We start from the raw sequence: 13486 nt of genomic DNA on the forward strand, positions 1-13486 counted from the left end.
GTTACATGCTCCACTGACTGAGCTAGCCAGACACCCCAATTTTGACTCTTCTAGATACTCTGTATGAGTGGAATCATATAATATTTGTCCTAAAAAGACTATAGGAAAATTTAACTTTCCTTTATGCTACTTTAACAGGAGTAGTCATTGGAAAACATTCTACCTTGGAAGCTAAAGTTCCTGTTGTGCAATTCAAAACTACATTGAGAAATAAGAGCTGATGATTAATTTCCTGGTTTGATCTTTATGTGTATTCAGTAGAGAAAATGATAATTATTTTCTTTTTATAAATGAGGCAAGTCAAAATATCATATTTTATCAATTCCGAGTCATTCATTTCTGCCCCTCCCACATTTTAATATTTCTGAAATAAATTCATGTCTTATAATCAATGGTATTTTTGCCTTGTGTCAGTTTAATTGGTTGGCATCATTTCCTCTTTCCTGGTGCCGTTTTTTTAAAGTTTATTTATTTTGAGAGAGAGAGAGAGAGGGAGAGAGGAGAGCACAAATGGGGAAGGGGCAAAGAGAGAAAAAGGGAGTATCCCAAGCTGACTCCACACTCTCAGCACAGAGCCTGATGCAGGGCTCGAACCCATTAAACATGAGACCATGCCCTGAGCCGAAGTCAAACACTTAACTGACTGAGCCACCCAGGCACCCCCTTGGTGGCATTTTTTATGGACACATTTTACAAGCATTTGTGCCTTTGGACTATGAAATAAGATAAATGATTAACTCAAAATCTCATACCCAGTCCATGACCATAGTAGAATGGACTGGAACTAAGTCTTCCTCAGTTTTAAAGTGAGTTTGTATTTTTTTTTTAATTTTTAAAAATGTTTTATTTATTCTTGAGACAGAGAAAGAGAGATAGACAGAGCTCGAGCAGGGGGGGGGCAGAACAAGAGAGGGACATAGAATCCAAAGCAGGCTCCAGGCTCTGAGCTGTCAGCACAGAGCCCAACGCCAGGCTCGAACTCACAAGCTGTGAGATAATGACCTGAGCCAAAGTCAGACGCCCAACCAACTGAACCATCCAGTTGCCCCTCAAAGTGATGTTTGTTGTTTTTTTTTTTTTTTTAATGTTTATTTATTTATTTTTGAGAGACAGAGACAGAGCACGAACAGGGGAGGAGCAGAGAGGGAGACACAGAATCCGAAACAGGCTCCAGGCTCCGAGCTGTCAGCACAAAGACCGACATGGGGCTCGAACTCACAAACCGTGAGATAATGACCTGAGCCAAAGCCGGACGCTCAACCAACTGAGCCACCCAGGTGTCCCTAAAGTGATGTTTTAATGACTAGGTAACATTTTCACTAAAAACCAAATTGCTTTTATGCCATACCTTATGAATTTAAGGCAATTCTCATTTACTTCTAGCTGCCTCCCATTTGATGTTAAAAGCTTTTAGTAAAGAAATTACAAGTTTCAGAGACACTTATGACAAGCTTCTTGCAGCTGGGACTTCACCTCATGTTGCCAGATATAGCAGATAACAATATAGGAATGTCTCACATATTGCATGGGACATCCTTACACTAAAAAGTAGCTTATTGTTTATCTGAAACTCAAATTTGACTGGGCATCTTATATTTAATCTAGCAACCCTAACCTCACCTAATCCTTGGAAGAAGTGCTATCAGTGGATTGGTTTGGACTTTTCAAAAGATTCTCAGAGGATTAGGCAGGGAGGTGTAAGATGCACCAGTTAATCAAGAGGAGAAGCCCTCTGGACAGTATCTGACCCAGGGTCTTGAAAGTCCCTTGATTTGGCTCCTAAGCTTCATGTTGGAAGTGTACCAAATACTCATTTTGGCTCAGTGCCAAATGACCTAGTGTTACAATAAATATTGGGCTGAAGCCAAATATCACCAACTTAGAATGAACTTCTAGGGCAAGCTGTTTTCTTTAAAGACTCTCAGGCTGAATGGAATTAAATAGCAAAATAAAAATAAATGTGTTTTTTGAATGTTATTTTGTTTAATGTCACAAATGGTAATGATCTAATAATACTGCAAAGACTATAAATATGGTTTGTATGTAATCTCTATTATTCTGCCTTCCATCCTTATTTAAAATTGTACAAACATTTGTTGGCTTAAAAAGGATAGTGTGTTCTTCCTACAGTTATCTAGTAGAAGTATTCTTGCTTAATATTCCTATTAGTTGATGATCTATTTCCTTATTGATTAAACTATATATGAAATTTTTTAATCATCGATTTTGTATATAAAATTAATAGCTTTCACAATCATTAGTTGTAGTAGCATCTTATAGTAATAAATACATAATTATGCTTCAGCTGATTGATAAAATTGTAACATGTAAAGCTCACGAAGGAGACTTTTGTTTCACATTATGTTTCGATGCTTACCTCTATTTGAAAATGAATATTCAGATATTAACACTAAATTCAAAAGAATGATATATCTGTTTTATTTAAACTCTAAGGGTGGTCCTGGACCAGCAGCATTACCTGGGAGGAATACATAGGATCTCAGGCCCACCCTAGACCTGAGGAATCAGAATCTAAGGATGGGGCTGCATTTTGAATATTGCATTTCGTCATTATTGTCTAATCAGCTGACATTGATGAAGAACCAGGGACTCTGAGTGGTCCCTGTGCCTCAAAATGACAACTGGACCTGATTCAGGACTTCTCTCATCTGTGAACTATGGGGATTATTTCAACCAATGGTGAGCAGATGTCAATCTCATTCTATTCCACCCAGTGTTCCTTTTTAGTCCTTACTTAGGTCCTTTAACTACCCCCAGAAATCTCCTACCTCCCATCTAGCTTTTATCCCTGGTTTTCTACACAGCAATAACTAACTGATACAATGTCCCCCTATGAAAGCTTCATCAAAATAAGTATAAAGGCTTACCCAAAAAAATATCTTGGGAGAGGATATAAAAAATATCTTGTTAAGAGGCTTATTCTAAAGAATGATTCTCAGCCCTGGCTGCATATCCAAATTACCTGTTAGCTTTAAAAATTCTGATATACAAGGATCCCTCCAAACAATTTAAGTCTGAATCTCTGAGGGTGCAATGTAGGCGTTAGTCTTTTTCTAAAAGTTGTCCAGAGGATGATTCCAACATGCAGCCATTGTGGAGAACCAACGATCTAAAGTCTGGTTTAATTACCACTCCTCCTCTATGCAACTCAGCCTATGCAGCCATATTTGACACTCGTGGTCTTAGAAGTTCAAGTGAGTGAAACACAGGACTTCCTAGTTTGGAAAGTCTCATAATCTCTTTATGTCACATGGAGGAACATTTTAAGCAGAGACAAATGGATTCTAAATGCACTTTAGGAATTAAGTTCTTATCACTAATTTCAGACACATCAAAGTTGGCAAATCAAAAGTTAGCCATAATACTCATGTTTCATTTTCTCTTCTTACTAATTTGGTGACTCCCCCCCCCCCAAAATGTGTTGAGGTACATTCCCTATCTGCCCCTTTATTTTACCAGTAGGAAAATGATCTCACATTTCAGTGAGACTCAGAGTCCTGTAGACAGTTCGGGATTGACTTTTAAATTGGAATGCCAGGTTAAATATTGGCTCTGGTCTCTCAACCTAACACAGTCTTTTGGGGAAAAACATCCATTTTTAACAACTCTTCTGGCCATAAGACTGTTGTTTATATTTAACCCAAATCCCTCTAGCAGCTGAACAGTTCATCTCTCCTCTTGAAGAGGAATTCTTGATTACAGTTCCACAATCCCAGGTGCGCTTTGGAATCTGAAATTTGTGGAGTGTAGAAAGGTAATGCAGTGCATATATGGCAAATCATATCCCATCTCCAGGGAGTTCTAAAGCAGCATCCTGTAACAAACATATTTAAATCTGTGCAAATGAAACATAAAAATTCACAGCAAGCATGATGAATAGACATTATAAACAGTCTTATGTGAGTTCTGATTTTGTCATTAAATTTAGGAGAAATTTTACTTTTCAGAGCTTTTTCTATCTGGGCATTAAGGATAAGAGATTGTAGACTGCAAGTTCCTGCAAAAAAATGAAATTGAGTGAACTTCAATTGGGAAAGGCTGAAGGGGAAACAAATGAACAACAGCAGTGGTATATGCTGCAAGAGCACATTTAACAGATTTCTTCCCACAAACAAACTGGATTTGGAATGAAAATTGTCCGCGGCCAGACTCAGAGTCCCAACCAGGAGACCTTGCAATAAAAAGGTACTGATTTGGATTGGGAGTTGGGTTTTTAGGGAGAGACAGAAGAAGGGAAATAATAACAAGTCTTGGGACTGTCTAGAAATGGCATCTTGTATGTGGGCTAATTATTTTCAATGATGAGTCATCCCCCAAGCAGTTCACAGCTGGCTCCCTTTTAGTTCTCCATTTTAAAATTCATCTACATCAGTGCAATTAGTGGTGAGTTGTTCAGGATGTCTTGGCCCACCCTTGGACAGACCCATTGTTCCTGGAGCTTTTTAGAAATCTCATGGCTTCTCTTCAGATCTTCTGATTTTGCATCCAAAATGCTTGGGTCTTGTCTTTTCCTTGACTGTTTTCTCTTGACAGGGAGAAGGAAGGGATCCCTTGGGTCTCCTTTGATTATTGAATTGGCTTTTGCTCAAAGAACCTAATAGGTTAGTGAAAACAAGGTGCAAAGTGGGAAGCTCTGGCCCTCTTTTAAGAAACCATATGCTGCTTTTCTTTCTCAGCATATTCCTGAAAATTTCCTTTTGGCATCATGTTTTAAAGAATGGATCTAAGCTGAGATGTGTTAAATCTAAGATAGGTTAAAATTCAGAAGCAAACCATTTTTTCCTCTCAAACAGTTCACTGGGTACAATAAGCACTTCCGAAGTGTAAAGTCACTTTTAAGATAATCTTAGGGCTTTTTGTAATGTAAATTTTGTCACTGCAGAGCGTACATACAGAAAAGTGCCCAAATCATAAGGGAACGGATAGATAAGTGAACTTATGACAGAGTTTACACATTGTATAGCCAGTGCTTTGGCCAAGAAATAAAACATGACCAACACTCCAGAAGCCCTTCCTGTGGTCCCCAGGCCAAGGATGACCACCAAACTTCTAAGACCATAGGTTAATATTTTGTTTGTTAATTTATATCTTCTGTTTTTTATTTCTTTTTCACAACACTATAGATGGAGATTCATCCACATCGTCTTGATGGCTGCAGTGCCACTGTTTTCATTGCTGTGTAGGGCTCTCTTGTATGCTCTGCCATTTAAACCTTCTACCACGGCGGCTTTTGGCTTCTGACTGCTCTGGGCTGCTAGGGCTAGTGCTGCTTGAAGCATTCTGGTATGTGTCCTGTGTGAACATATATATTCTTTCCTGTCGAATACCTAGAAGCAGGTTTGCATAGTTGGGTCATATGACGTGTACATGTCACCTCTCATCCATGCTGCCAAATGTTCTCCAAAGTGATTGCACTAATTTTCACTCCCAGCAGCAGTTTCTGAGAGTTCCATGGAGCTTTTAAAAACAGATATCTGGGGCTCCTGGGTGGCTCAGTTGGTTAAGCGTCCGACTCTTGATTTAGGCTCAGGTCATGATCTCACGTTTTGTGGGTTCAGGCTCCGTGTGGGCTCTGCATTGACAGTGTGGAGCCTGCTCAGGATTCTCTCTCTCCCTCTCTCTCTCTGCCCCTCTCCCACTTGTGCTCACTCTCTCTCAAAATAAATAAATAAGCTTTAAACAAATTTAAAAACAGGGGTACCTGGGTGACACAGTTGGTTAAGCATCCGACTTCGGCTCAGGTCTGATCTCACCGTTCTTGAGTTCAAGCCCCACGTTGGGCTCTGTGCTGACAGCTCAGAGCCTGGAGCCTGTTTCAGATATTGTGTCTTCCTCTCTCTGCCCCTCCTCTGCTCATGCTCTCTCTCTGTCTCTTAAAAATAAACCTTAAAAAAATAAATATTAAAAAATAATTTAAAAACAGATATCCAAGCTCAGTAATACTTTTCAGTTTAGGTATCTGAAGCTGTCCATTGGTATTATATCTATAAGGATTCTCACAATTAATCTCCAAGCCTGTCCTTACCTTTAAAAACAATTTCATGTTTTGGGGCATCTGGATGGCTCAGTCAGTTAAGCTTCCAGCTTTGGCTCAGGTCATGATTTCATGGTTCATGAGTTCAAGCCTCATGTCAGGCTCTGTGATAACAGGTCAGAGCCTGGAGTCTGCTTTGGATTCTGTGTGTGTGTCTCCCTCTCTGCCCTCCCCCACTCATACCCTGTCTCTCTCTCAAAAATAAATAAAACATTAAAAAAAATTCTTTTAACTTAAAAGAATAAAAAAATAAATAATTTCATGTTTTAAAGTAAGCTTCAAGTTTCAAAAAAAAAAAAAAATGCCTGGCTTACTGTTTTATGAGCTTCATGGCACCCTGTGGCCTTTCCTGTCCTTCCCTGATGAATCTTCATCAGCAAAGCCTGGTGTTCTGGTTTGACCATTTGTGAGTTTGCAGGGATCAGTTTAAGAGACTTACAATTTAAGAACACGTTTCAGTATTAGAACTTAATTCATGAGTCATTGGAGAGTTTGCTGAGAAAGTGTTCTCAATTCTAGCAAAATCCAATATTGACCCTAACTTCAGACAACAAAGTTGTCAGGGAGATTTTCGCATGTGGTTTCTGTATCTCATTACTTTGTAGTCACATTAGTAGACATTCATAAAGCAAAGAATATATAAAGGCCATATGCAACTCACACAAGGTTTCCTCTAATAATGGCCTTATTTTATGCACAGTTATATGAGTTAGTAAAAATAATACCTATTTATTAACTGCTGACTATGCGTCAAGCAGTGTAATCCAGGCTTTAGACCCTTGCTACTCAAAATGTAGTCCAGGACCAAGCAGCATGGACAACATCTGGGAGCTTGATAAAAATGTAGTCTCAGGTCCCATCCAAACTTGCTAAGTCAGAACAAGATGCCCAGGGAATACCGATACATGCTAAAGTTTGAAAAATGCTGGTTTTAGTCACATGCGAATTAATTCTTGCTATGGTATGACCATCTAAACACAGGAGGAGAAAAAGCCCCATTTTATTTATTGTTATTTCATATCTACCTATTTATAACATCTTTTTTCCCCAACTTTATTGAGATATAATTGACACATGACCTGTAAATTTAAGCGGTACAATGTGTTGGTTTGATACACTTAATGCAAAATGATTACCAACATAGTGTTACTAAAACCTGCATCACATCACCCACTTACCATTTCTTTTTTTGTGGTGAGAACATTTAATATCTACTCTCTTAGTGACTTTCAAATATATATATATAGATATTCAGATCCCCTGCCCATTTTTAATTGGATTGTTTTTTGCTATTAGGTTGTATGAATTCTTTATATATTTTGGATATCAATCCTTTACCAGATACATGATTTGCAAATATTTTTTCCGATTCCATAGGCTGTGTTTTCATTTTGTTGATGGTTTCCTTTGCTGTGCAGAAGCTTTTTTAGCTTGATATAGTATCACTTATATATTTTGCTTTTATTGCCTTTGCTTTTGGTGTCAAATAAAAAAAAAAAATCATTGCCAAGACAGATGTCAGGGAGCTTACTGCCTATGTTTTCTGCTAGGAGTTTCATGGTTTCAGGTCTTACATTCAAGTCTTTAATCCATTTTAAGTTAATTTTTATGTATAGTGTTAGATAGTGGTCTAGTTTCATTCTTTTGCGCATGGCTATCCATTTTCTCAATACCATTTATAAAAAGGCTGTCCTTTCCCCATTGTATATCCCTGGTTCCATTTTTTTTTCAAAGTAGGCTCCATGCCCAACGTGGGGCTTGAACTCACCATCCCAAGATCAAGAGTCACATGCTCTTCCAACTGAGCCAGCCAGACACCCCTATTCTTGGTTCCTTTGTCATAAATTAATTGATCATTGATGTGTGGGTTTATTTCAAGGCTCTCTATTCTGTTCCATTGATCTGTATATGTATGCCTATATATGCTTTGGGGTTTGCTTTCATTTTTGTTTTTGCTTTCTTTTTGAGAGAGAGAGAGAGCACTCGAGCAGGGGAGGGGTAGAGGGAGAGAGAGAATCTTAAGCAGGCTTTATGCCCAGCATGGAGCCCAATGTGAGGCTCAATCTCACAACCAAGAGATCACGACTTGAGCCGATATCAAGAGTGGGACACTTAACTAACTGAGCCACCCAGATGCCCCATGCATTTATACTTTGACCAAGATTTGTTTCCATATTTTAGCTATTGTGAATAATATTGCAATGAACATGGGAGAGCAGATATCTTTTTGTGATATTGTTTCCATTTCCTTTGGATATATACCAAGAAGTAGGATTGCTAGATCATCTGGTAATTTTATTTTTAATTCTTTTAGTAACCTCCATATTGTTTTCCATAGTGGTTGCACCAATTTACAATCCCATTTTATTTCTTTTTTGTTAAGTTTATTTATTTACCTTCAGAGAGAAAGAGCATAAGCTGGGGAGGGGCAGAGAAAGAGGGAGAGAGGGAATCTCAAGTAGACTCTGCACTGTCAGTGAAGAACTCATGAATGGTGAGATCATGACCTGCGCTGAAATCAAGAGTCAAATGCTTAACCAACTGAGTCACCTAGGCACCCCCATAGCCCATTTTAGAGATGAGGAAGCAGAGGCATAAAAAAATCCTTGAAAATGCAAATTTATTTATTTATTTATTTATTTATTTATTTATTTAATGCCTAAAGTAGGCTTCACGCCCAGAGTGGAACCCAACATGGGGACTGAACTTACGATCCTGCCATCAAGACCTGAGGTAAGATTAATAGTGGATCACTTAACTGACTGAGCCACCCAGGTGCCCCAAAAATGCAAATTTAAAGACTGACAGTAGAGCACAGGCTTATAATCATTATGCTGTGTGACCACCAACCAATTTTATAAGCATTTGATTTATGTGGACATTCTTAGGACCTTAACTTGGTGTAAATAAATGATAATAAGCCTACCAAGTAAGCAGGTTTAATAATAAATTTGGCATCTTGTCTTTTAAGTATTGACTTTTGGACACTTTGCTGGTAAATGATTAAACAAGGAAGAATGTGACAACAGAGAATTGGTTTTGTCCTCAGGAAATGTGGGCAGTTTGGTGTGGGTGGGTAAGCACATGCATACATGAGTTGACACAGCTGAACTTCACCTCAGGCTTGTGCTCCAGATAACAGCAGAGTTCAGATATCCTCCTAACTTTTTATTTTGTCAAATCCCACCACCTTTTTGTGTTTCAGGAAATGCCTTACTGCAAAGAACACCCCCCCCCCCCCACCACCACCACCACCAAACCAGCTTAGATAAGACTGGCTGTCTACCCTTTCTCAGGACTCTCACCAGATTTGTAGATGGCCCTTTTGTTTACTTGTGACAGGCCAAACATGGACCTTTCTTCTCTTTTTGCTTGAAGGCACTGAAAGGCCAGATCCCCTCCCTGTTCTTTTTCTCATGAATGATTAGCTGAGATGAGAACTATTTGTCCCTTTCTGAATCTAGCTAGACACAGAGATAAACATTTCCTGTTCACCCGATTGCAAAGTATTCCAACTGTAAATTATCCTGCCTATAATTGCTTACCCTTCCCTATAAAAGGGTAAGGCAAATTAATAGATACTGTGTGGTGTTCTTCCTATTTTTTAGCCTAAACAAAATCTATCTCCTTAGTTGTTTTGTTTTTTCCTTGGCCACAGCTCATTCAAGTTTTCATATTTTCAGTGACTAAGGTTGGTGGTTAATTGGCAAAAATACACCTTGCCTTATACATCTGAGCTTTGTAATATCAAGAGGAAGAAATGACTGCTCTTTTGAAGCCTGCAAGAATATCTTCTTCCCAATTTACTATCATCTTGCCCCAGGTTTGGTAACTATAACAAGGAACCATCTTCCCAAAGGCTCTCTGGGGCACAAGACATCACCTGGGCTCCAGCATCAGCCTATATTAGTCAATCCTTAGCATATGCTCAGTAGCCTCTGAGCTTCCTGCTAATGTGCTGAAAACTTTTGAAAACTGAGAATTTTTTTTAAACATTATATATTTTTAAGCGTTTATTTATTTTTGAGAGAGAGAGAGAAAGAGAGTGGGGCAGGGAGGGGCAGAGAGAGGGGGACCAAGGAGCAGAAGCAAGCTCTATCCTGAGAGTAGAGAGCCCAATGGGAGCTCAAACTCACAAACTGTGAGATCATGACCTGAGCTGAAGTTCAATGCTTAACCAACTGAACCACCCAGACACCCCAAAAGAGTGTGAGAATGTTTAAAGCAGAAATCCTTGGTGGGACACCTGGGTGGCTCAGTTGGTAAAGTGTCCAACTCTTAGTTTCAGCTCAGGTCATGGTCTCACGATTGGAGAGAGTGAACCCTGCATCGGGCTCTGCTCTGGCAGCATGGAGCCTGCTTAGGATTCTCTCTCTCTCCATCTCTCTCTGCCCCTCCCCTGCTCCCTCGCTCTCTCTCTCTCTCTCAAAAAAAAAAAAAAAATCTTAAAGTAGAAATCCTTGGGCCACCTGGGTGGCTCAGTCGGTTAAGCATCTAACTCTTGATTTTACCTCACAGTTGTGAGATCCAACCTCACATTGGTCTCTGCACCAAGCATGGAGCCTGCTTAGGATTCTCTCTCCCCCCCCCTTCTCTCTCTGCCCCTCTCATGCTCTCTCGCTCTCTCTCTCTCAAAAATAAAATAAATAAATAAATAAATAAATAAATAAATAAATAAATAAATAAATTTTTTTAAAAAAGTAGAAATCTTCTAGATATCTAACTGTATATGAGATTGCAGAATTGATCTGATGAGCATTGGAAGGGGCTTTGAATGAAGATACATAATATAGATGCTCTTTTGACATTTGTGTTTCACTTAATAACATCATTTTTCTCCTCTAGGAGTCTGTTTAACCTCTGAACACAAAAGGTATTATGGAAGAAATATGTATTTATTCAGTTTCACTTGTCACAAGGAAGAAAAAGCAACCACTTTCCTGTACTTTGCTAAAAGGCATGTTTTCTACAAAACAATTCTAGAAGTCAAAAAGGAAAGTTTCCATTTATTCTTTCATTTTTTGCATTACAGATACAATCTTGAGATTAATAAACTCCATCTGAGCATCCTTTGCAAAGCATCTGTGTTGTGAGTTCAATGTTAAATGATTATGGACTAGAGAATAAATAAATGAATAAATAAATAAATAAATAAATAAATAAATAAATAAATCCTGATTAATGAAACAGTTTTTGACTTGGATTTAAAAATCCAGATGACAATGTTATTTGGTGGCATTTTCATAGAAATGTGTAGAAGATATTTAATGAATTCAAATTAGGAAGTTTTTTCCAGGTTCTCTTAAAATTAGGCCTAAAGCATCAGCAGAAACAGATGTACAAAAATCTATTAATTATTGTATCTTTAAAATTCTACCATGCTATGTAAGAATTATTAGAATTCTAATGACTAAAGGGGTCTATATATAAATGTTTATGACTATAAAAACTTTTATCCTGCATATAGACTACGTGGAAAGGTTAGGAAGTTTTTTCCAGGTTCTCTTAAAATCAGGCCTAAAGCATCAATAGAAACAGATGTACACAAATCTGTTAATTACTGTATCTTTAAAATTCTACCATGCTATGTAAGAATTATTAGAATTCTAATGACTAAAGGGATCTATATATAAATGTTTATGACTATAAAAACTTTTATTCTGCATATAAGAAAGATCACCTATTTACTTCTCAAGCACTTTCACTGCCCACCACCACCTCGTTTTCATTGAAATATCAAGATTTACTTTCATTTAAATATTTTCTAGTCTGCCTCTAGAGAATAATTAAGCAGAACCAACAACACTGAAGATAATTAAAATCTTGGAATAGATTTCAGAGGTAGCAAGAAATAACATCAAAAAAAGTGTAGACCTTTATGCACCATAGCAACAGAGAGCCTGGATTTTGAGCCTAAATCAACCAAATTATTTTTGTAGTATAAATACACAGCTAAAGTTATCTTAGCATTTTCACAAAATAATCTCTTTACTCTGAATCAATGCATAAGATATCAAAAGCAATGTCCATTTTTTTTTCTAAATTAATTATAAACTGAGTTTATCTAAGGTCAAAAAAGCAGCATCTTCTATTTTTTCCCCAGTTTTGTTGAGATATAATTGGTATATAGCATTGCATAAATTTAAAGGGTACAACCCAATAATGTGATACACATATTATCTTGTGTCCAATTACCACAGCAAGGTTAACACCTCCATGACCTCACATACTTACATTTGTGTGTGTGTGCATGTGTGTGTATGGTAAGAATATTTCAGAGCTACTCTCTTAAGAAACTTTCAAATATATAATACAGTACTGTTAATGATACACAGAATGTATTCATCTTATCACTGGAAGTTGGTACCCTTTGACCAACATCTTCCCTTTTCCCCAGTACCCCATCCCTTGGCAACCACCATTTCACTCTATGTTCCTATGAGTTCAGCTTTTTTAGATTCACATATAAGTGAGATCATAGTGTTTTGTCTTCCTCTGTCTGACTTATTTTTTTTAATTTTTTTAAATGTTTTTTTTTTATTTTTTATTTTTGAGACAGAGAGAGACAGAGCATGAGCAGGGGAGGGGCAGAGAGAGAGGGAGACACAGAATCTGAAGCAGGCTCCAGGCTCTGAGCTGTCAGCACAGAGCCTGACATGGGGCTCGAACTCACAGACTGTGAGATCATGACCTGAGCTGAAGTCAGACACTTAACCAACTGAGTCACCCAGGAGCCCCTCTGTCTGACTTATTTCACTTAGCATAAGGTCCTCAAGGTTCACCCATGTTGTCACAAATGGCAAGATATCCTTCCTTTTGTGTCTGAAAGGTATTCCATTTTATATAGATAGATAAATATATGTACAATATCTATAAAGATATATATTAGATATAATACATAGATAAAATACATATATAGATATAATAGATAACATATGTTATAGATATAATAGATATTTAGATAGATATGTAATAGCATATATATTATAATATATATCACATATGTCATATTTTCTTTATCCATTCATCTCTCGATAGACACTTAGGTTGTTTCCATGTCTTACCTATTACAAATAATGATGCAGTGAACATGGAAGTGCAGATATCTCTTTGAATTATTTCAGTTCCTTCAGATATATATCCAGAAGTGGGATTGCAGGGTTATATGGTAGTTTAACTTTTTGAGGAACCTCCATACTGTTTTCCATAGTGTCTATACCAATTAACATTCTCATCAACAATGCAAGAGGTTTTCTTTTTTGCACATCCTTGCCATAATTTGTTATTTATTTCTTTTTCATAATAGCCATTCTAACACATGTGAATCTCATTTCAGTTTTGATTTGCATTTTCCTGATGATTAGTGATGTTGAGCATCTTTTCATGTATCTGTTGACCATCTGTATATCTTCTTTGGAAAAATGACTCATT

At 37.6% G+C, this 13486-nt stretch overlaps 1 long non-coding RNA gene across 1 annotated transcript; it reads left to right on the forward strand.

The window, feature by feature from the left end:
* Positions 1-2391: 2391 nt before the first annotated feature.
* Positions 2392-11127, forward strand: LOC147582633 (uncharacterized). Its single transcript, XR_015248761.1, has 4 exons — positions 2392-2700; positions 3969-4206; positions 5145-5304; positions 10901-11127. It is a non-coding gene; the product is annotated as an uncharacterized LOC147582633 (long non-coding RNA).
* The last annotated feature ends 2359 nt before the right edge of the window (positions 11128-13486 follow it).

This window comes from Puma concolor, chromosome A3 (genome assembly GCF_028749965.1).
Source record: "Puma concolor isolate L17-30 chromosome A3, mPumCon1.1.hap2, whole genome shotgun sequence".
NCBI classification, from domain to species: domain Eukaryota; kingdom Metazoa; phylum Chordata; class Mammalia; order Carnivora; family Felidae; genus Puma; species Puma concolor.